At 37.9% G+C, this 23,380-nt stretch overlaps 1 pseudogene; it reads left to right on the top strand.

The window, feature by feature from the left end:
- The first annotated feature begins 9,715 nt into the window (after positions 1–9,715).
- LOC145243501 (dynein axonemal heavy chain 7 pseudogene) lies at positions 9,716–21,892 on the top strand (annotated as a pseudogene).
- The last annotated feature ends 1,488 nt before the right edge of the window (positions 21,893–23,380 follow it).

Raw genomic sequence — 23,380 nt, 5'->3', positions numbered from 1 at the left:
ATCGATGCTTCATTCGTCGTCACCATATTTCATGTGTAGCTGTGATCATCTAAGTTTGTTGATTGTCTCGTCCTTCTAAATTAGGCAAAATAAACTATGCATGCATGAAAATGTAAGGAGACTTTGCTGAGTTTTAAAGGTTTTATAAGAGAGAGAAAGAGACTACTTAGCTAAAATTAATTCCTTAATTTATTTTTCTGACTTGGAAATTGAAAGATGCAGATGAATATAGTTATAAAATAATTAGAGTGATGATGATGATGATGATGATGATGGTGACAAGGTTTATTTGGGATATTCCACTTTCCTTTTTTAGGGGTGCACAGCAGGATAACGTCCAAAGCGAATACAGGTAATAATATATAGATAATAATAATAGTGGTGATAATAATAATAATAATAATATAATTAAATAATAATAATAAATCATCCCAAGGTTGTATATTACCTGATTTGAAATGTGGATGAGCTCCCACTCTCCTATAAAGTAATTCAAAATACATACTCAAATCTTTAGCCTCTGAAAATCTAATCATACTCCTGGCCTTCTCGTGTGGTTTAGTCTCTAGGCCCGGCAGACTTGTGTTACTGATGGCAGCGGGTGCATCAGGTGAATAACTGGTGCCTTAAAACCAATATCTCTGTGTAGGTGGTGCTTGACAGTTTGGTAAAACTAACCATCTAGGAGAAAGAAAACTCTGATTTCACACCACTAGAGATGGTGTCTTGAAAAAACAAAACACCAATGGTTGTGTAACCTAAAATTTTCTAAACTTTGTTTGAATGAAATGGCAAACCAAAGTTTGGAGAATAATGGCATTAATCGGACTGGAAGCGAAAGTGAAGGACGCAAGCCTGGCAGGTGTATCTTGGAACAGCAGCGAGAACCGTCAACCTGCAACTGCTAGAATGAAGTGGAGTAAAAGGGGTAACATAATAATTATGGAGTGCTTCTTCAGAAGCAATCCTTATGATGAAAATAGAAAGCCTATTAGGGGGTACAGAAAACGTATGTTTAGAGAATGGAGAGAACGAGGAACATTTGAATTAACGGAACAGTGCGTGTGTGATCAAGCAAGAGCAATATGGAAGAATGGATAATTATCAAAGCTGGAATTGGAGGCCATAAAAAGACAGGTCAGCGTAGAAGTTATGAGGGATGACACAGCAAGTGAAAGAGATGTGCAGATTGATGAGGAAAGGACAGAGAATGTAGTGGAAGATGCAGATGAGGTGGCAGGAAATGGAGAGGAAACAAAGTACAAGGTAATTAGTAATAATAATGGAAAAGAAGAATAAAAAATTAAGAAAGGATGTGACTTTGGGCGCGAGGAAGACAGAAACAACTGAATGAAAAGTATAGAGTGAAAAGAAAGGGAATTAAAACTGTCCTAGAGGAGATCAAACAAAGAATGCTAGTAAAAAGTGAGAAAGTGAAGAGATATGCAGAGAGAACTCTACAGTTCAGAGAGAATAAATTATTTAGTCTGGACCAGAAGAAGTTCTAGGAAGGACTTAATAGACGGTCAAATAATGTAAATGAAGTACTAAAGTCAAAAGAGTGCACAAAGTTTTAGAGTGTAAAAAAGAAACATAATGGAAGTGCTTTGTGGCTGGAAGATGTGAGGAATGAAATACAAAGTAAGTTCAAGCAACTTCAAGATATACTGAAAGTGAGCAAGGAGAAAGTGATTAAAAAATGTAAGAAAATTTCAAATTGGAAAGCTCCTGGACCAGATGGTGTACAGGAGTATTGGTTAAAAACCTTTACCACCTTGCATGGAAGGATTGCATCTCAAATTCATAGAATGTTGACAGGAAATGAAAATTCCTAAATGGAGTATGCATGGAAGAACAGTGCTCTGCCAGACGGATATTTCAAAGAGCACTGCAGTTGATAACTATCGACCCATCACCTGCCTTCCACTGATGTGGAAGCTGCTGAGAGCCTTTTTGGCAGATGAGATTTACAAATATCTGGAACAGCAAGAGATCTTACTGGAGGAACATAAGGGGTGAAGATGAGGTAGTAGATGGACCAAAGATCAATTGCTTATTGATAGAACGATACTTTAGGATTGTAAGAGAAGATTCATAAATCTATGTATGCCATGGATAGATTACAGCAAAGCATATGATTTGGTTCCACATAGCTGGACTAAGAAATGTATGGAAATATTTGGAATAGCAGCAAATGTGAGATTTCTTGGAAAGAAGCATGAAACAATGGAAAGTGTCATTAATATCAAATGGAGAAGATCGTGAAGAGAGGAATTTTCCAGGAAAATATTAGGCTCTTGCAAAAATGATGTCATTTTTTGATGTTCAACTTCAAAAGATCATAACTCTTTTCATAATAAACTTTATTAATCGAAATAAGAACCATTAGAATCGACACATTTTTGCCAACAAGAAACAAGTTTATTTATCCCATTACCATAGAAATCCGGGGTTCTGGAAGTGGTGAAGTCATTGAAGGCTGATTTGGCATCATCTCAGCTTTTGAAGCATTTTTCGTGCAGGAAGTTGCGGAGATGATTGAAAAAGTGATAATCAGTGGGCGAGAGGTCCAGTGAATATGGTGGACGAGACAGAGTCTTGTAGCCCAATTTGTTCAGCTTCTATAAGGTTGTTGCAGAAACAAATGGGACTTTTTTCTTCCTCGAATCAATGCCTCTCCCCTGTGCTATTCGGCCACATCTTGACCAGTCAGGAGTACGGCGCATTGATACTTCCTATCCCCAAAGGAAATCGGCCAACATCCGGTTTGAAGAAGAACAACTCATTCTTACGCAGAGAGACACCAAACAGAATGGACCTCCTTTTCTTCTCACTCTCTCTCCACCTCGGTGTTATCTTTACGGTATCGACGATTCCACTGGAATAACTACCACGATAATACCAGGTGCCGGAGTCCAGCTTTCTACAAGGAAAATACCACATTCTCCTCAATAAACTTTTTCTGTGACCTTTTATGAAGTTGTTGCGTTTGTCATTTCAGAAGCTTGTATTGAATTATTTATTTTATTAGGGTGTGCCCTAAAAGCATTACAAATCCTAAAAGGTCAGTTGAGCAACATGCAGGCGAGCGTTGTCAAGGAGGAGAATTGGTCTCTTCATATTGACCAATCCCAGCACATACATTAGAGCTTCAATTTGTCGGCAGTACTTCTCCGCCGTAATCATTTAACCCGGATTCAAGACCGGCCACAGACCACCAAACAGTCACCATAATCTTTTTTTTTTGCGTAATTTTGGCTTCGGGAAGTGTTATGGAGCTTTTCCGGCATCCAATCACTGTGCCAAATGTTGCCAGTTGTCTCAGAGGATCCACTTCTCATCACACATCACAATCTGCTCGAGAAATGGGTCAGTTTTTTTGCGAAGAAGAAGCTGCCTCAAAACGAAAATTTTTTTTATTATCATTCAATTCATGCTGAACCCATTTATCCAACTTTTCTGACTTCTCTATTTGCTTTAAATGACGAATGACTGTTGAGTGGTCGACCTTGAGTTAACCAGCAACTTCTTGTGTGATTTTGCGAGGATCAGCTTCAATTAAGGCTTCCAAATGTTTGTTATCGACCGGCCGCGACCATCTTCATCTTTGAGGCTCTCATCACAATTGCAAAATTTCTTGAATCATCATTGTGCCACATGTTCATTGGTAGTTCCTGGGCCAAATGTATCATTGATATTACGAGCTGTCTTGGCAGCTTTTCGGCCTAGTTTTAACTGGAACAAGAAAATCGTGCAGATTTGAATTTTGTTCATGCTGTTGAAAAGCCTGAAAAAAAATGAATGACGAGATTAAGAACAGTAACAAATAACACGGTTTGATAGAGCGAAAAACACACTTCAAAATGATATATAACATGGCTATATATATATATATATATATATATATATATATATATATATCAATGAATTAATTCATAAATCATATATAAAAGTAACATGGGAAAAAACAATATTGTTTTTGCACTAACCTACAATCAACCTATGCCAGAGATCTGCTCATGAACCCCCCAGCTAAACAAACATATATATATATATATATATTTCTTTTCAAGGGAAATAAGGTAAAAAAACCCGATAAAAGTGCTCGATATGTTAATAGAGCGGTATATAATTTTTTAATTTTTTATTGAGCCCATAATAAATTTACATTATTGTTTCCATTGGACTTTAACCCCAAGAGATGGGGTAGAGTACCAATTTCATCGGAATTTATAGGTAAACTCCTATAAATTCCGATGAAATTGGTACTCTACCCCATCTCTTGGGGTGAAAGTCCAATGGAAACAATAATGTAAATTTATTATGGGCTCAATAAAAAATTAAAAAATTATATATATATATATATATATATATATATATATATATATATATCGATGAATTAATGTAAAAGTAACATATGTGAGAAAAGTATATTGTTTTTTCACCATATCTTGTCACCATTGTTGTTTGTTTGGGGTATGGTACCCTTGTTGTTCATATTACAAAATGTAAATGCATCTTCTGAGTGGGAAAAGGAGTGCCAGGTAAAACATATTTATTATTTATGAATGACTTAGAGTTGTATGCAAAGAACAAATACCAGATAAATATGTTTGTAAGAAGTGTTCAAATGTTCAGTAATGACATAGGTATGGAATTTAGCATGAAGAAGTGTGGTTCCTTGAAATTGAAAAGGGGAAAAATTGGTGAAAATAAAGGAATAAAACTTTTGAATGGGGAACTGATACTCGTAAAATAGGTTGGCGAAGAAGGATACACCTACGTAGGGATTAGATGAAATAAAAGAAGCTGAAATAAAGGAAATGATAGAAAAAGATTACAAGAGAAGACTACGGTTAGTTCTTAGGTCAAGATTGAATGGGAGAAACAAAATATCCACAGTAAACACATGGACAGTAGCTATATTTCGATATGGGGAGAGTATTATTCAATGGAAAGAAAATGAGCTGAAAAACACGGAAAAAGATGGCATTGAATGGAACTCTTCACCTAAAAGAATGATGTCGATAGGTTATATGTGAAAAGAAAAGAGGGTGGACAAGAACTAATAGGTGTAGAATGATGTGTAAAAGAAGAAAATAGTTTGAAAGTTTCCATCTCCAACTGTAAGGAAAAGCTTATAAAGGGTGTGGCAAAATTTGAAAAATTGCATGATAGTAAACTAGCAAGAAGCAAGGAATTTAAGGCAATAAATGAAAAAAAAAATGAAAGACAAATGGACTGAGAATAAAATGCATGGCCAGTTTAGTAGAGATCTACCAGAGGCAGTGGACAAAGGAAAAACCTGGTGATGGTTGTCAAAATGTGGCTTGAAGGTTTGGACAGAAGCCCTCATATGTGCTGCTCAGGAGCAAGCATTCAGGACAAATTATATGAACTTATCACATTGATAAAACGGCTGAAAATCCCCTGTGTCGACTGTGTGGACAGAAAGGTGAGAATGTGCAACACCTCATCAGTAGTTGTGAGAAGTTAGCTCAAAAGGAAAACAAGAGAGGATATGACAATATTGTGACAAAGGTCCATTGGGATATATGCAAGAAAAGAGGGTGAGAAATGATCATGTTCCAGAAGGGGGGGGGGGGAAATAATGTGAAATTATTGTGGAATATGAATATCCAATGTGATAATGTGATGGAAGCAAGGAGACCAGATTTAGTTTTGTTGGAAAAAAGGAACATAAGGCAATAATCATTGATTTAGCAGTGCTTGCTGATGTGAATATGGAGAAAACAGAAAAGGAGAAGGTAAAAAAATACCAAGACTGGAAAAGGGAGATAAAAAGATTTTGGAAGTTGTACCATGTTGTGATGGGAGCTCTGGAATACGTCAAAAGACTGCCTTGTTGGGAACCACCAGAATCTTGTAGAAATACTGAAAAAAAATGCTGATAGCCTATGTTCATTTGTTATGATCTGCCTATCAGTATAAAATCAGCAATCCCAACAACCAGACAATAATAATAATAATGCGAATAATAATAAAATGGCTTTATTCAGTAATACAAAAATATACAAATGTTAGGCAGCAACTTGGACTTCCTCCCACTTCCTTTGATATCATTTAACCTTCCTTCCACTACTTCTTTTATAATCCACTCTTATTTATTTGACGGCATCCCAATTATAGTGTTAAAAAAGCTTCAACCAGAACTTGCTCCAATACTTACGAAACTGTTTAAGCGTTGCCTTAAGGAGAAGTGCTTTCCAATTCCCTGGAAAACCTCATCAGTATGCCCTCTATTTAAGAATTCAGGTGATAAGTCATCTCCCTCTCAGTACAGACCAATAAGTCTCTTGTGTGTTATGAGTAAGTTGCTGGAATCCATATTAAATAGAGAAATAGTCAACCACCTCAGCAGAAATAACCTTCTTAATGACACACAATATGGTTTCCATTCTGCAAGATCTACTGCAAATGTGCTAACGGTTATATCTCACAGGATTAGTGAATCTCTTGACAAAGGCTTCCTTTCTAGAGCAATTGCTCTTGACATATCAAAGGCCTTCGACAAGGTATGGCATGAGGGCCTACTTCACAAGATTTCCAGCTATGGTATAACTGGAAATGTTTTCTCAATCATTAAATCATTTCTCTCCGATAGGCTCATAAGAGTAGTGGTCGATGGACAAAAATCAGAGGCCTGCAGTATTAATGCTGGAGTCCCTCAAGGGTCAATCCTGGGCCCAACTCTCTTCCTGATCTACATTAATGATCTCCCTAAACACATACTTAAATCATTCGTTGACATCTATGCTGATGACACGACCAACTACAACAACACATCAAAGGCTGTAAATGACAAAGTTCTCTCTGATTCTCTCTCCTCTGATCTCGAGTGCGTGGTTCAGTGGGGGAAGACGTGGCTGGTTACCTTTAATGCATCTAAAACCAAACTCCTATCTTTACATCATCAACGCTCTGATCCCCATCTGGCATCAATTGAAATGGATGGCTTTCGTCTAGGAAAAGCCCCATGTTTTGACAAGCTTCTGGGTTTGTCCATTACTCCTGATCTGAAATGGAACATGTACATCAAGTCTGTTGCCAAGGCGCTGGAAAGATGGTGGTATCCTTCTACCGCTCCAGAAGATATCTCACTACTGATGCAATTCTCTATCTATATAAAAGCCAAGTACGTCCAAGGATGGAATACTGCTGCCATATCTGGGCAGGAGCTGCTAAAAACAGCCTATCCTGCCTTGACAGAGTACAAAATAGACTTCGTGGCTTAGTGGGGGATGCCCTTTTCTCTACCCTGCAACCTCTCTCCCACAGAAGAGACGTTGCGAGCCTATCCTTGTTTTATCATTATTATCATGGCAGGTGCTCGTCTGAACTCCAATCTCTGGTCCCCCCTAGCCAATCCTTCATAAAAAACACCCGTCCAGCTGAATCCACTGTGAAAAATTTCCCCCACTCTTTATCTGTGCCTAAATCAAAACGTAGATTCCATGAACAAAGCTTCTTTCTTAGAACTGCGGGCCTTGATAAGTGGTGACCACAGTGTAAAAAAAAAAAAAAAAAAAAAAAAATTTGACTTTCCTCCCACCACCTAAAAAATGCATGTAAAGATAAAAAGTGTTCATGGTAAAGAGGTAACAAGACATTGTCAGAGTTTTAGTATAGTAGATAACTGCCAACCCGTTGGGTCAGTATTTTTTAGATATACTATAAAATACTTAGAAATTCTAAAATGTTTTCATATTTCGAAATTGGTTCAGACTTCAACATGCCTGCAAATGATCTGTAGAAAGAAAATGACAAGAAGTCTCATTCTAACATTTAAAAACAGCTTTATTGACTATCTTGGTTAATAGGTTTGTATAGAGAAAGGGTTAGTATAGGGAAGAGCTTCCGTGTGCAGACATTGACGAATGATTATACTGTTGAAAGAGAAAGAGTTCATGTATGTGTGTGCCTAAGTTAAACGTGCATCCATGTGTATGGACGAGCACAAAAGATTAGAGACAGCACTGTAGGAAGATAAGAGTTCATTTATATACCATATTGAAGTTTAGTTACCATGTTTGATTATTTGTATTTCGTCTTAGTCAAACACCAGGCCCGAAGGCCGGGATGGGTTGTATGGTGTCCCAAGAGAAACTGTAGGAGACAGATCTGTGCTATGTGGAGTTGTTGTCAGTCCAAGATCCGGTTTAACATGCTGGTTTAAACCTTTATAAACTCGATCACGTGACTGAGAGCTGGCTTCAGATTATAAAAGCCAGAGGGGAAGTATATTCAAAATCTTGAGCCACAAGAATTCACTTCTGTTGGTGTTCCTTGCAATCCTGTCTGCTACAAATTCACTAGATGTTGATAAATGCTGCCATATTGCAGTAGCTTCTCTTCCAGACTTTGGCTTTTACTTTCAATGATGACATTCCTCAGCTGAAGAAAATGAGACAAAAGACCTTCTGGTCAACTCATCTAAACATTGTTAACAAAGCAAGGAGTATCGTATTTCTCATAGGAAGTTCTTTCTGCAAACTCACTCCTGAAATATTTTCCCCTCTTTTTGTCTCTCTCATCGTACTGTTAGAGTATGGTGTCCAAGCCTCTTCTCCATATCTCGACTGAACTCCACTCTATCGTTCCATCTTGCCAAACTTTCACAAAAAATACTCGACTAGCTCCACATTAAAAAACGACCCTGGTGTCTATATCTGTCCCGTGGGGAGGTAAATAGGTACAACCACTATATGCGATTTCCCCCACTATGCCTAAATCTAAACGCAGATTCCATGAACAAATTTTCTTTCCCAAAACGGCCCACTTGTGGAACACTGTTCCATTGGCCTGATTCTCAGTTGACTACAACATGGTAGTCTTCAAATTCAATGTAAACAAGTTCTTGTTGAGCCGTTCCCATAAATAATCAATTTCTACTCAATTTACACCATTAACGATTACTACACTACCACCTTACATTCATTAATCCTCGAGTGGCCTTCGGGCCTTGATAAGTGGTGATTTCCAAGAAGAAAAAAAAAAATTAAAATACATGATATCTAGTATCTGGAGAGAGTTCAAAGACTGGCTACTCGAATGGTGCAGTGTCTATCAGATCTACCTTTTGAAATCTGACTCAAAAATCTTTTCTTTTTTGAGCGCTTATAATTACACTGTAATTTTATTTTGGCCTACAATCTCATCAACAGGCATTATGATACACTTTAGGGCCTAGTATTTACTCCTGCACCAGAAAGAGAACCATGTGGACATTACAAGAAACTGTTTCACTGCAGATTTTGATTGAATCGAAGGAGGGCCACTTTCTTAATCAGAATTCCTGGACCTTGGATTAGACTTCCAAGTAAGGTAATAAATGCATCAACAGCGCAACAATTCAAGGTGAATTTGGACAGCTGCTAGGCTACTGTGTCCTGCTCTGTGTAAATTTCTGTCACCCTTTTCAAAGTTATGGCTGCTGCTGCTGCTTTTAAAACAACATATTTATCAACTTTTATGATGTCACACTGCTTTTGGTAACTGTCAGTCATCCTTTATGATGTCATCCATCCATTTTTAAAGCATGTTATATCAACAAAGATATATATATATATATATATATATATATATATATATATATATATATATATATATATATATATATATATATATATATATATATATATATATGTTTGTTTACTCTTTGCTAGTATATAGGTTTATATAAGTTTGAGAATTAGTGACTTTAAATGCACCTAAAACTAACATTGTTTTCTATCCATTTTGAATGCTTTTATTCTTGTAAAGTTTATCTCATTTAAAACCAACAGCAAAAATATTGAATTTGTTGTTGCATCTAGAATTAAAAAAAAAAAAAAAATGCTGGGATCCTATTTTCCTAAAAAAGTTCATAAGATTGGTAACAATCATTTTCTGCCAACAATTCCGGCTAAAAGAACAAAAGCAATATGGAGTGAAAACCAACCCGAGTTTTTTCTTCACAAAACCGATGACACTGGAGAAGAAAGGTCTGGCAACATCAATTCTGTGAAGGAATTTTGTCCGGAATTGCCAAGCAAATTTAATGCGTATCAAAATTCTGATCATCTTCCACCATTACAAAGTCATTATGAGACAATGCAATTGGCTCAAAATCAGAGAAAGAAATTCCGAAAGGGTCGGGTTAAAAGTATTAAAAACACAAAACAAAGTCACTTGACTTTGCTGAAAGAAGATGGGAGGTCATCTATAGAAATAATTCCATCAATTCTGAATGAAGAGAAGAATCCTCTGCTATGGTATAATTACCACATTCAACATGGCATTCACACCATTCATGTAGATCCCATGACAGCCACCTGGCAACAGAGTATCGCCACCCGCATACCAGAAAAACTGAGAACTAATTTTGCAGACAAATTAAAAGACTTATTTAGTGAAATAAAAGAAGATTATTTGATAAGTGTCAGAAAGGCAATGACCGAATTTGTTCTAAAAGATCCGATGGATCAGAAAGAGTCGAGGGAAGACGTATTATTGACCCATCAACAGAACATGGCAATGCTTCCGAAGCCATGGTCAAAATCTTTTCATGAAAACCGGAAAACAATGAACAACATTCTGCACACATGTAACCCTGTTGTTAGTCGACTTATGAATCTGTGGCACAAGTCGTTTAAGGATTTACGATTTGTGGATACCCGCGTTTTTGAAAAGGAAGAAAAAGCAATGGAGGTGAGTTATTTTCAAAACATTTGTCTGAAAAATATCAAATCTGTGAAAGATTCGCTGTGCAATGACTGGATCAACTCCGTGCACGAAATTTTATCGAGTACTGTTAAGCGTAACTTGCTTAAATCATCGGAAGCAAAAAAGGATTCAAATTTTTTTAAATGCGTCAACACGTTGATGACCTTGCAATTGCAAGAGTTGACCCGGCAGTCCATCATAGAATTTACTGAACTTCTACTTAATCTGAATATGCACTCTGGAATCGTTGTAAATTTAATTCCTTTGAATGGTCTCATAAATGTTGTGCCTAATGTTAACTTCATTGAATCAAATTTTCTGAGCATTTATGAGGCAATCATCACAAATTCAACAATGATTCCACGAATCAGAGGTGTGGGAGTGACCAACAATAAATTGTCTTTGAAGCCGATTGTCTTGGAAGAAGTTCTGGACTCTCTCCAGAAAAAAGTTTGTGACTTTCTCTTGAATCAGAGTCAACAACTATGGGATTACATTGGAAGATTCGAAAAGTATCAATCGCTTATTTCCCATCAGGCCGAAGAGGAGGTGAAAGCGTTCGTTGAACAGGAGAATAACTTTGCCGATTACTGTGCACAGGTAGAGAAATACCAAAACTTTACTAACGAGCTCACTTATTCGTCCATCCAAGTGCTACATATCAATATATTTCAGGTTCATTGTGAAGAAGTGTATAGCTCATTGTGTTTGAAAGCCGGGGTTATACGGCAGCAACTTTTGGATAAAATCCGTGTTAATTATATTGAACAAATGAAAGTAATAATTCAAAGACTAAATGTGATGACAACCAAATCTAGTGCGATACCAAGGAACACGGCACATCTGATGGAATTGAAGCAGGAAGTCATGAACATGCAGAATCAGCAGATGCCAGAATTAGAGAAAACTTTGGCTGACGTAGTGAGGCAACTAAGTTTTTTGCTGACCACCGTCCATGTACAGGCTAGCGATATGGATCTTTTCTCCAGTACTGTGAACTGGTACAGGCAGATGTCGGATGTTTTTATGGAACATGCCTACCTGATTGAGGACAAGCAGCAGCAGTTCAAGGAGCACATGAATGTGAGAAGGAAGAGACTCATCGAAGACATTGACAACTACAGTAAACAAAGTGAAGAGTTCCGAACTTTTGGCGACTTGGATAAGATGAAAGAATATGCTAGCAGCGCACAAGAACTGGAGTCAAAGTTATATGCAGCGGGCGATAAACTTGAAATAATTCAGGAAGAAGAGGAAGCATACGGAATGGATATAACAACGATTCCACTGAGACAGCAGCTTCTTTCATTCATGAGACCCTATGTAAATCTATACAATACGTCTAATGAATTCAATGATAAATTTGAGAAGTGGATGTACGGACCGATGACAGAAGTGAATCCAGACACAGTGGAGACAGACGTCGGCAACATATCAAGGGATCTACACAAGCTGTACAAAGTATTCGATAATGTGCCGGCTGCAAAGAATATCGCCAACATAATGAAGGGCAAAGTAGAGAGTTTCAAAGCACACATGCCAATAATCCAGACCCTGTTCAACCCGGGACTACGTGAGCGGCACTGGATCCAGATATCGGAACTCATCGGTTTTACGTTACGTGGAGAAGCAAGTAACAATCTTGAGGGAATTTTACAGATGAATTTGAACCCATATCTTGAGACGTTTGAAACAATCAGCGAATCAGCATCAAAAGAGTTCTCGTTAGAAAAAGCCCTTCAAAAGATGAAGGCCGAATGGGAACCACTGGAGCTAAAAGTGTTACCTTATCGTCAGACAGGAATTCATATTTTATCCTCAGTCGAGGATATCCAAATGCTACTTGATGATCATATTATCAAAACGATGACAATGCGCAGCTCACCTTTCATAAAACCAATAGAGGCTGAAACCTTAGATTGGCAACAGAAATTGATTCATTTACAAGACATTTTGGATGTTTGGATAAAGGTACAGTCGATCTGGATGTATCTTGAGCCAGTGTTCAGTTCTCCAGATATATTAACACAGATGCCTGAGGAGGGACGAAGGTTTATCATTGTTGAGAAAACATGGCGTAGTATAATGGGGGCTGTGTGTGAAGACAATCGGGCGCTATCTGTTGTACAGATCGATAAAATATACAAAAAATTATGTGACTGCAACAAATCGCTGGAGCACATTCAAAAAGGATTGAACGAATATTTAGAGAAAAAACGTCTCTATTTTCCGCGTTTCTTTTTCTTGTCGAATGATGAACTGCTGGAAATCTTGTCGGAAACAAAAGATCCGACAAGAATTCAACCACATTTGAAGAAATGCTTTGAAGGTATCGCTAAACTAAAGTTCACCGAAAACTTAGACATCACGCACATGCTGAGCACTGAAGGTGAAATTGTACAACTTAAAAATATTATTTCCACGTCAAAAGCACGAGGCCAGGTTGAAAAATGGTTGCTTCAGTTGGAATCAACCATGTTGGTAACATTGTGCCAAATAGTCGGTGAAGCCACTACAGATTACCAAATTACAAAGAGAGGGGAGTGGGTTCGTAATTGGACAGGCCAGGTTGTCCTTTGTGTTAGTCAGATGTACTGGACAGCATTTGTAACCAAAGCTATCAAAAAGGGAGAGGCTGCCCTTCAGGTGTTCCTCGACCAAAACAACGAGCAAATAAATGAAGTGGTTGGACTGGTTCGTGGAGACCTGTCCAAACAGAATCGGGTCACTCTGCAAGCGCTTATTGTGCTTGATGTACATGCCCGTGATGTGCTCGGCATTCTAGTAAAAAAGCAGGTGGACGATGAATTGGATTTTGAGTGGCTCAGCCAACTGCGGTATTATTGGGTGGAAAACTCCATGGAGACTCGAATGATCAATTCGATGTTGAAATATGGCTACGAATATTTGGGAAACAGTAGTCGTCTGGTTATCACACCACTAACAGACAGATGTTATCGGACTTTATTTGGAGCCTTGCACCTTCATCTTGGTGGCGCCCCCGAAGGACCAGCTGGTACAGGCAAAACAGAAACTACTAAAGACTTGGCAAAAGCAGTCGCAAAACAATGTGTGGTTTTTAACTGTTCGGATGGTTTGGATTACATTGCGTTGGGTAAATTCTTTAAAGGTCTTGCATTTTGTGGTGCTTGGTCGTGTTTTGATGAGTTTAATCGTATTGACCTTGAAGTGTTATCAGTGGTTGCTCAACAAATCCTTACAATTCAGAGAGGAATCGTTAATGGAAGTGACACTCTCATGTTTGAAGGGACAGAAATAAAACTAGATCCAACGTGTTCAGTTTTCATCACAATGAATCCTGGTTATGCCGGTCGGTCAGAACTTCCAGACAATCTGAAATCTCTTTTCCGGACTGTAGCTATGATGGTTCCTGATTATGCTATGATCGCTGAGATCTCCTTGTACTCTTGTGGCTTCATCCAGGCACGTCCTTTATCTGTAAAAATTGTTGCTACATATCGGTTGTGCTCTGAACAGCTGTCTTGTCAATCCCATTATGATTATGGCATGCGAGCTGTCAAATCAGTGTTGACCGCAGCGGCCAATTTAAAGTTGAAATACCCGACAGAAAATGAAGATATCCTCATTTTGCGTTCCATTCTGGACGTGAACATGCCAAAATTCCTGGATCACGATCTTCCATTATTCCATGGTATCACCTCTGACTTGTTTCCAGGTATTATTCTGCCCGACCCGGATTACGAAGTCTTTAACAAAGCTGTAGAAGATAATTGTCACAAAATGAACTTACAATGTACACCATATTTCTTGCAGAAAATTCAACAAGTTTATGAAATGATGATTGTACGACATGGTTTCATGATCGTCGGTGAGCCATTTGCTGGAAAAACCAGTTCCTATCGTGCTTTGGCAGGAGCGCTTGGAGACATTCACCAAATGGGTTTGATGGGCGAAAACAAAGTTAAAATCACAGTTATCAATCCTAAATCGATAACCATGGGTCAGTTGTATGGTGAGTTTGATCCCATGTCACACGAGTGGTCAGACGGTATTTTGGCAGTATCCTACCGAGCGTTTGCAGTGTCACAGTCTCCAACTCGCAAGTGGTTGATATTCGACGGACCAGTTGATGCCATTTGGATTGAGAATATGAACACGGTATTAGACGATAATAAAAAGCTTTGTTTGATGAGTGGTGAAATCATTCAATTGGCGGTAACCACCAATTTAGTCTTTGAACCAATGGATTTAGAGGCTGCCTCACCAGCGACGGTATCCCGCTGTGGAATGATCTATATGGAACCTCAATCCCTTGGGTGGAGACCATTATTTACTTCCTGGCTCAACACACTTCCTAAAACCATAAATGAAACATACAAAAGAATAATTACAGACTTATTTGAGAGGTTTCTAGATTCTTGTCTTTGGCTGGTGCGTAAAGGTAAGGTCCGGGAATTGTCAACCACATCGAGCAGCAACATAGCACGTTCTTTGATGAATCTAATGGATTGTATGATGGACGAACTAAAGGAAGAGACGCGAATGATCAACATGAAAGTGAACGAGGTGTCGACGTGGTTAGAGAGTATTTTCTTTTTCTGTCTTACCTGGTCAGTTGGATCCACATGCGATGAGGTTGGACGCCAAGTATTTAATGATCTTATACGTGAACTAATCGAAGGTGCAATGACCGATAAGACTTTCAATGAGTTTGACTTCATAAACCGAGTCAATGCTCCTGCAAAGTCTTATTTGAACCCGTTTCCTTCAGAAGGTAGCATTTATGATTATAAATTAGATAAAGAAGAAAATATTTCTTGGGTTCCTTGGGAAGAAGATATTAAATTGGCGCCACCAATTCCAACGGATGCATCTTTTCATGAAATAATCGTCCCCACTGTGGATACAATTCGTTACACAGAACTTATGAAAATGCTCATCACTCATGGTAAAGCGGCATTGTTTGTCGGACCTACGGGTACGGGGAAAAGTTCTTATATCACTGATTTTTTATTGAGAGGAATGAACAAAGCCAAATTTTCAGCAAACATCCTAAACTTTTCAGCGCAGACGACGGCTAACCAAACACAAAATATCATCATGTCAAAATTAGACAAAAGAAAGAAAGGTGTGTATGGACCACCGATTGGCAAAAAAGCGGTAATTTTTGTGGACGATTTAAATATGCCGGTAAAAGAAACATATGGTGCCCAACCGCCAATCGAACTTTTACGTCAATGGTTTGACCACAGCAACTGGTATGACCTGAAGGATGTCTCTAAACTTGAACTGATCGATCTTCAATTAATAGCAGCAATGGGCCCACCTGGGGGTGGCCGCAATCACATCACCCCAAGATTTTTACGTCATTTCAACACGATTACTATAAATGAGTTTAATGATAGTGTCATGTGCAGTATTTTTAAAAAGATCCTTGATTGGCATTTGGTGAAGAATAATTTTAGCAGCGATTTTGACTCTTGTTCACAACAGATAGTCAATTCAACTTTAGCGATCTACAAAGGAGCAATGGAAAACTTATTACCGACACCGAAAAAGTCTCACTACCTGTTTAACCTTAGAGATTTTAGTCGGGTTATAGCTGGGGTTTTACTTTCTTTGCCGGAGACTGTGTTGACTGTTGAATCAATTGCTAGGCTGTGGGTGCACGAAGTCTTGCGGGTGTTTTATGACAGGCTTGTTGATTCCGATGACCACAAATGGCTATTTAATTGCATTGAACATGTCTGCGAGCAAGTTATGCAAAAAAATTTCCACCAGCTGTTCAGTGATTTGGATGTGGACAAAGATGACAATGTTACAGAGGACGACCTTCGCACCCTTATTTATTGTGACTTTGGGGATCCAAAAGCAACCACAAGTTTATACAAGGCTGTTCCTGATATTGATCATCTTAGGGAAGTTATTGAAAATTATTTGGAGGAGTATAACAATATAAGTAAGAGAACTATGAACTTGGTTCTTTTCAAGTTTGCCATCGAACATATCTCGAAGATATCTCGGATTCTGAAACAGCCAAGAAGTCATGCATTGCTGGTCGGAGTCGGAGGATCTGGCAGACAGTCGTTGACAAGATTAACCGCATTTATAGCAGATTATTCTCTCTATCAGGTGGAGATTAGTAAAAGTTACACCAAAATCGAATGGAAAGATGATCTGAAAATGATTTTAAAGAAAGCCACCGAAAGCGAAAATCATGCAGTATTTCTCTTCACGGATACTCAAATTAAACAGGAGTCGTTTCTGGAAGACATAAACAATTTGCTGAATGCCGGCGAGGTACCAAATCTCTATCAGATTGATGAGAAGGCTGAAATATGCGAAAATATGCGCAAACTAGACAAGCAAAGAGACAAATCAAGACAAACTGATGGCAGTCCGGTTGCTTTGTTCAATATGTTTATACAGAGAGTACGAGATCAGTTGCATATTGTGTTGGCTATGAGCCCGATTGGTAATGCATTTCGAGAACGACTGCGAAAGTTCCCATCATTGGTAAATTGTTGTACGATCAACTGGTTTCAGGCTTGGCCTGAGGATGCCCTGGAAGGAGTTGCCAAACGTTTTCTTTCAAATATTGAAATGACGGAAAAAGAAAGGGAAGGATGTATTGATATATGCAAAATATTTCACACAAGCACATCGGAATTGTCCAAAAAGTTTTTCAACGAATTGGGGCGATATAACTATGTGACGCCAACATCATATCTGGAGTTGATGGGGACGTTTAACACTTTGCTGGGGGAGAAAAGGGATGAAAACCAAAAGTTGAAGAATCGCTATGTCGTCGGTCTTGAGAAACTATTATTAGCGGCGACCGAAGTGGCAAAAATGCAGAAAGACCTTGTCGGTCTGAAGAAAGACCTGATTGTTGCAGGAAAAGCTGTTGAAGAGATGATGGTGCACGTAGAGAAAGAATCAATTGAAGTTGCACGGAAAGAGAAACTTGTGAAAGCCGACGAAGCTGTGGCTAATGAACAGGCCGAAGCAGCGAATGTCATTAAAAACGAATGTGACGCTGAGTTAGCTGAAGCTATACCCGCACTTCACTCAGCTCTGTCGGCCTTGGACACATTAACACCGCAGGATATGACTCTGGTTAAAAGTATGAACAACCCACCACATCTTATTCGGCTTGTGATGGAGGCTGTATGTGTGCTTAAGGGTGTAAAACCTGATCGAGTGCCTGACCCATCCGGTTCTGGGAAAATGATTGAGGATTTTTGGCCACCTTCTAAGCGTATCTTAGGAGACCTTAAGTTCCTTGAGTCTTTGCATAATTTCAACAAGGACAATATACCACCACAAATTATGCGTCAGATTCGCACCAAATATATCACCAACTCTGATTTTGACCCAGAAAAGATAAAAGTTGCTTCGACAGCATGCGAAGGGTTGTGCAAATGGGTGAAGGCAATTGACGTATACGATAGAGTAGCCAAAGTAGTGGCCCCAAAGAAAGAAAGTCTGGCAAAAGCCGAGAAGGAACTCGAGGTTGCAATGCAATCACTGGAGAAGCAAAGGAGTTCATTGAAAGAAGTGCAAGACAAATTGGATCTTCTAAACTGTCAGATGGAACAGAATAAACAAAAAAAGATTGACACAGAAAACCAGGTGAATTTATGTACAACAAAAATGCATCGTGCACAACAACTGATTGGCGATCTCGGAGGTGAGAAAGAACGATGGAACCATGCTGCTGAGTCACTCCAAGCTGCATATGTAAACATGACCGGTGATGTGTTAATAGCATCGGGTATCATAGCCTATCTTGGTGCATTCACACCGTCTTTTAGAAATGACCAAATTGTAGAATGGCTCAAGGAAGTAAAACAATATGGACTGCCTTGTTCGGATTCATTTTCTACAGTTCATACTCTCGGAGATGCAGTTAGAATTCGTGCTTGGAATATAGCAGGTTTGCCCACTGATAGTTTCTCTATTGAAAATGGAATTATTCTAAGTAATGCTCATAGGTGGCCTCTTATGATCGATCCAGAGGGCCAAGCAAACAAATGGGTAAAAAATATGGAAAAATCAAATAATTTAGCTGTTGTGAAGCCAACAGACTCTGATTTGATCCGCGTTTTGGAAAACAGCATACAGTTTGGAACTCCAGTTCTTATGGAGAATGTTGGTGAGGAAATTGATCCAATGCTTGAACCACTTCTTTTGAAACAAACTTTCAAGTTGTCTGGTGCTTTGTGTCTCCGACTTGGTGACAACGTACTAGAATATTCAGAAGATTTCAAATTTTACATGACTACAAAACTGCGTAACCCACATTATTTGCCCGAAACGGCTGTAAAAGTGGCTCTATTAAACTTCATGATTACCGAAGACGGTTTGAAAGATCAACTACAAGGAATTGTTGTGGCCAAGGAAAAACCAGAGCTGGAGGAGGAGAAGAACTTTCTCATTTTGCAAGGCGCAGAAAACAAAAGACTCTTAAAAGAGATTGAGGACAAAATTCTGGAAGTGTTATCTTCATCAGAAGGAAACATTTTAGAAGATGAGACAGCCATTACAATTCTTTCATCGTCCAAATCTGTATCAGATGATATTTCAGCTAAGCAAGAAGTTGCTGAGGAAACAGAGAAAAAAATTGATTTAGCCCGAAGCGGGTATCAGCCAATCGCTTCACATTCCACAACTTTGTTCTTTACAATAACTGCACTGGCTAACATTGACCCAATGTATCAGTATTCACTGACGTGGTTCGTTAATCTCTTCATATTATCGATTGCAAATGCAGACGCCTCGGAGGATCTTGAAGTACGACTTGGAAACCTTCGTACTCACTTTACATACTCGTTGTATCAAAACATTTGTCGGTCGTTGTTTGAGAAACATAAATTGCTTTTCTCATTTATCCTCTGCATTAATATTTTAAAGGCCAACAAGGAAGTCAATGAAGAGGAATATAGATTCTTGTTGACCGGTGGAATTGGCGTTGACAACCCGTTAGCAAACCCTTCAACATGGTTACCAATAAAATCATGGAACGAAATCTGTCGCTTAGACCATATGAAGAGTTTTAATTCAATTCGTGTTCATTTTCAGGAGAACACAGACTTATGGAAACCAATTTATGACAGTTTGGCGCCCCACAAAGAACCACTTCCTGGCGAATGGGAGACTGCGCTTAATCAAATCCAAAAAATGTTGGTTTTGCGATGCTTGAGGGCAGATAAGATTGTTCCAGCGATCCAAGATTTTGTGACAGACAAACTAGGCAAAAAGTTTATTGAACCTCCTCCTTTTGACCTCCAAAAGTCTTTTGATGACAGCAATTGTTGTGCACCATTGTTGTTCGTCCTGTCACCTGGTGCTGACCCTTTAGCTTCGTTACTTAAATTTGCCACTGATCAAGGATTTTCCTCGACAAAATTTGACTCGCTATCTCTTGGGCAAGGTCAGGGTCCAATTGCAGTTAAAATGATAGAACGTGGCGTCCTAGAAGGAACTTGGGTCCTCTTGCAGAATTGTCATCTGGCTGCTTCCTGGATGACTTCATTGGAAAAAATTTGTGAAGAACTCAATCCGGACGTAATTCATCCGGATTTTCGATTGTGGCTCACCAGTTATCCGTCTGCTACATTTCCGGTATCAATATTACAAAATGGCGTCAAGATGACAAATGAACCGCCAAAAGGTGTCAGATTTAACATCATTCGTTCTTATCTTAGTGATCCAATTTCTGACCCTGATTTCTTTAATGGAGTTGAAAACAGTGGCGCCTTTAAAAAATTACTTTTTGGTTTATGTTTCTTCCATGCTCTTGTGCAAGAAAGGCGAAATTTTGGGCCAATCGGTTGGAACATTCCATACGAGTTTAATGAAACAGATTTAAAGATAAGTGTTCAGCAATTGGCTATGTTTCTAAATCAGTATGAGGAAGTACAGTTTGAAGCACTACGTTATTTAACCGGAGAATGTAATTATGGAGGAAGAGTCACTGATAACTGGGATCGAAGGACACTGACAACCATTTTAAGGAGATTTTACTGTCCGGAGATCATATACAATGATGATTACTATTTTGATGACACACACGTTTATTATGCTCCACCAAATGATGAATATGAGACATATATTACGTTCATGCAGAGTCTGCCACTAAATGCAGCACCGGGAATATTTGGAATGAATGCTAATGCTGATATCAAGAAGGATCTGGCAGAAACAAATTCTTTATTTGGGAGCATTCTACTTACTTTGTCCAAAGCGACATCAGGAGGAGGTAAATCGGCTGATGAGATTTTGGAAGAGGTTGCAGCTGACATTTTGGGAAAGCTTCCACCAAACTTTGACACTGATGCAGCACTTTTAAAATATCCAACATTGTATGAGCAGAGCATGAACACAGTGTTGGTACAAGAGATGGGAAGATTCAATAAACTTCTATCAGTTATCCGAAGCGATTTAATTAGCATTCGCAAGGCTGTGAAAGGTCTGGTGGTTATGTCTAGTGAACTAGAAGCAATTGTAACTAATATTATGATCGGTAAAATCCCAGCAAAATGGATGGGTAAGTCGTACCCATCATTGAAACCACTTGGTGGTTATATTGCAGATTTTATTGCAAGGTTACAATTTCTGCAGAGCTGGTTTGACAATGGCCCCCCGGTGGTATATTGGTTGTCTGGTTTTTATTTCACACAAGCTTTTCTTACTGGAGCCCAACAGAATTATGCAAGGAAATATAGGATTCCGATTGATTTACTTGGATTCCACTTTATCGTTCTTGAAGATGAGGAGTACAAGGATCCTCCGGCAGATGGCGTATATGTCCATGGTTTGTTTCTTGATGGTGCACGTTGGTGCAAAAATAAAGCGGTATTGGAAGAATCGTACCCCAAAGTGTTATTCGATACTTTACCTATGTTATGGATTAGCCCAATGAAAAGATCTGAGATACCTGTCATGCCATCTTACTTATGTCCGGTTTATAAAACGAGTGAGCGACGGGGAACTTTGTCGACGACAGGTCATTCGACAAACTTTGTTATTAGTGTTGTTTTGCCGTCAGATAAACTAGAAGAACATTGGGTGTGCCGAGGAGTTGCACTTTTATGCCAGTTGGACGATTAAACAAAGAATGAAGAGCATAAAGCTATTCCAATTAAAAACACTTTCCAAAAATAAACTGGTCAAATTAAAATCAGTATATTTTCCTTCTTTTGAAGTTTGTGTTATATGCATTTTTTTTTTTTCCATTTGTTGTACTTACCTACCATTGCCCGGGAGTCATTTTATTTTTATTTTATTATTATTTTAAAAAAAATATTTTTTGTTTGTTACTTTTAATTATACTTTTTCTTTTGGGGCCCTAGTGCACTTTAACTAATCGGAAATATTTTTTTGTTTCCCTCTTTGGAAGAGTTCCAGCAGAGCAAAGGGGAGACAATCTAAATTTAATGATTTTTTTTTAAATTGAATAATTTCTCCGAAATAACTTTTATTTTATTAAAGAAAAATTTATTTTTTTCAAAAGACAAAAAAAAATTTTTTTATTTACACAAATAAAGTTAATGAAAACAAAAAATGCAAACATTTAAAAATATTCTAATTTGACTGTTCCATTTTCCATTTAAATAATTATATTGGTAATCTCCAAAAATACCGTTAGGGCTTACAACATGGCCGCCAGAAGAGTCATGTGATCCGGTTGATCCAAAACATGAATCGTGCAAATGGAAAACGCAGCCTTGAAGGCAAACTTTGACAAACAATCACAATTTGTTTGTATTTAATTTTTTGTTGATATAATGTTGTTATAAAAATAGGCAAACTTTGAGAAACAATCTTAGGTTGTTTTTAGTTAAAACAGTGTTTATAAAAAGTATTTTATTCAGAACAAACAAGTGGTGGACTAGGTGTATCAGAATTTTAGGCGGAATTTTTGACACCCCCAACAAAAAACTGCGAATAAAATATATAAAACTCGTAATTTCTGTTTTTAAAGTGGGTTGTCAATTTTCTTTATGAAATATACTTCCAAAATAAACTATTACAGTCGTTTAAAACATAATAGAAGTATTATTTTTTATTTTTTAAAAACAATGTTTACAAAATGTCTACGCACGTGAAAGAGTCGGCCCAAATAAATTTTGTGAGCTAATTTGTTGCATCGCCTCCATCTATTCTGTCTAAATTTATAAAATGAAAATTAAAAATATAAACTGTTTTTTTTTACATCATATTTTTATAACATTACATCTTAAAAAAAATGAACACCTTGTTTTAAATACCATTTTTATGAAAAACTCTGAATAAAATATTTTTTATAAACACTGTTTTAAAAAACAAACAAACTGTGATTGTTTCTCAACAAAAAATTAAATGACCGTTCTAAATAAATTATTTATTATTATGATATTGAAAAACTGTTTTTGTACTTAATTATTATGCTTGTTTGTCAAAGTTTGCTTTAAATTTGCGTTTTCCGGTTTCGTAATACGGCGATTTATGTTTTGGATCAACCGGATCACGTGACTCTTCTGGCGGCCATGTTGTAAGCCCTAACGGTATTTTTGGAGATTACCATTATATTTTCTTAAAAAAGTTATATAAAAAATACATTCAAAACAAAAAAATAATTCCGGTTAGTGCCTCTTTTTTACCAAATTATTTAATTAACAAAAAAGAT

Source organism: Euprymna scolopes, chromosome 22 (assembly GCF_053919585.1).
Source record: "Euprymna scolopes isolate OS-2025 chromosome 22, ASM5391958v1, whole genome shotgun sequence".
Lineage (NCBI taxonomy): Eukaryota > Metazoa > Mollusca > Cephalopoda > Sepiida > Sepiolidae > Euprymna > Euprymna scolopes.
This window is presented reverse-complemented; position numbering and strand designations above follow the sequence as displayed.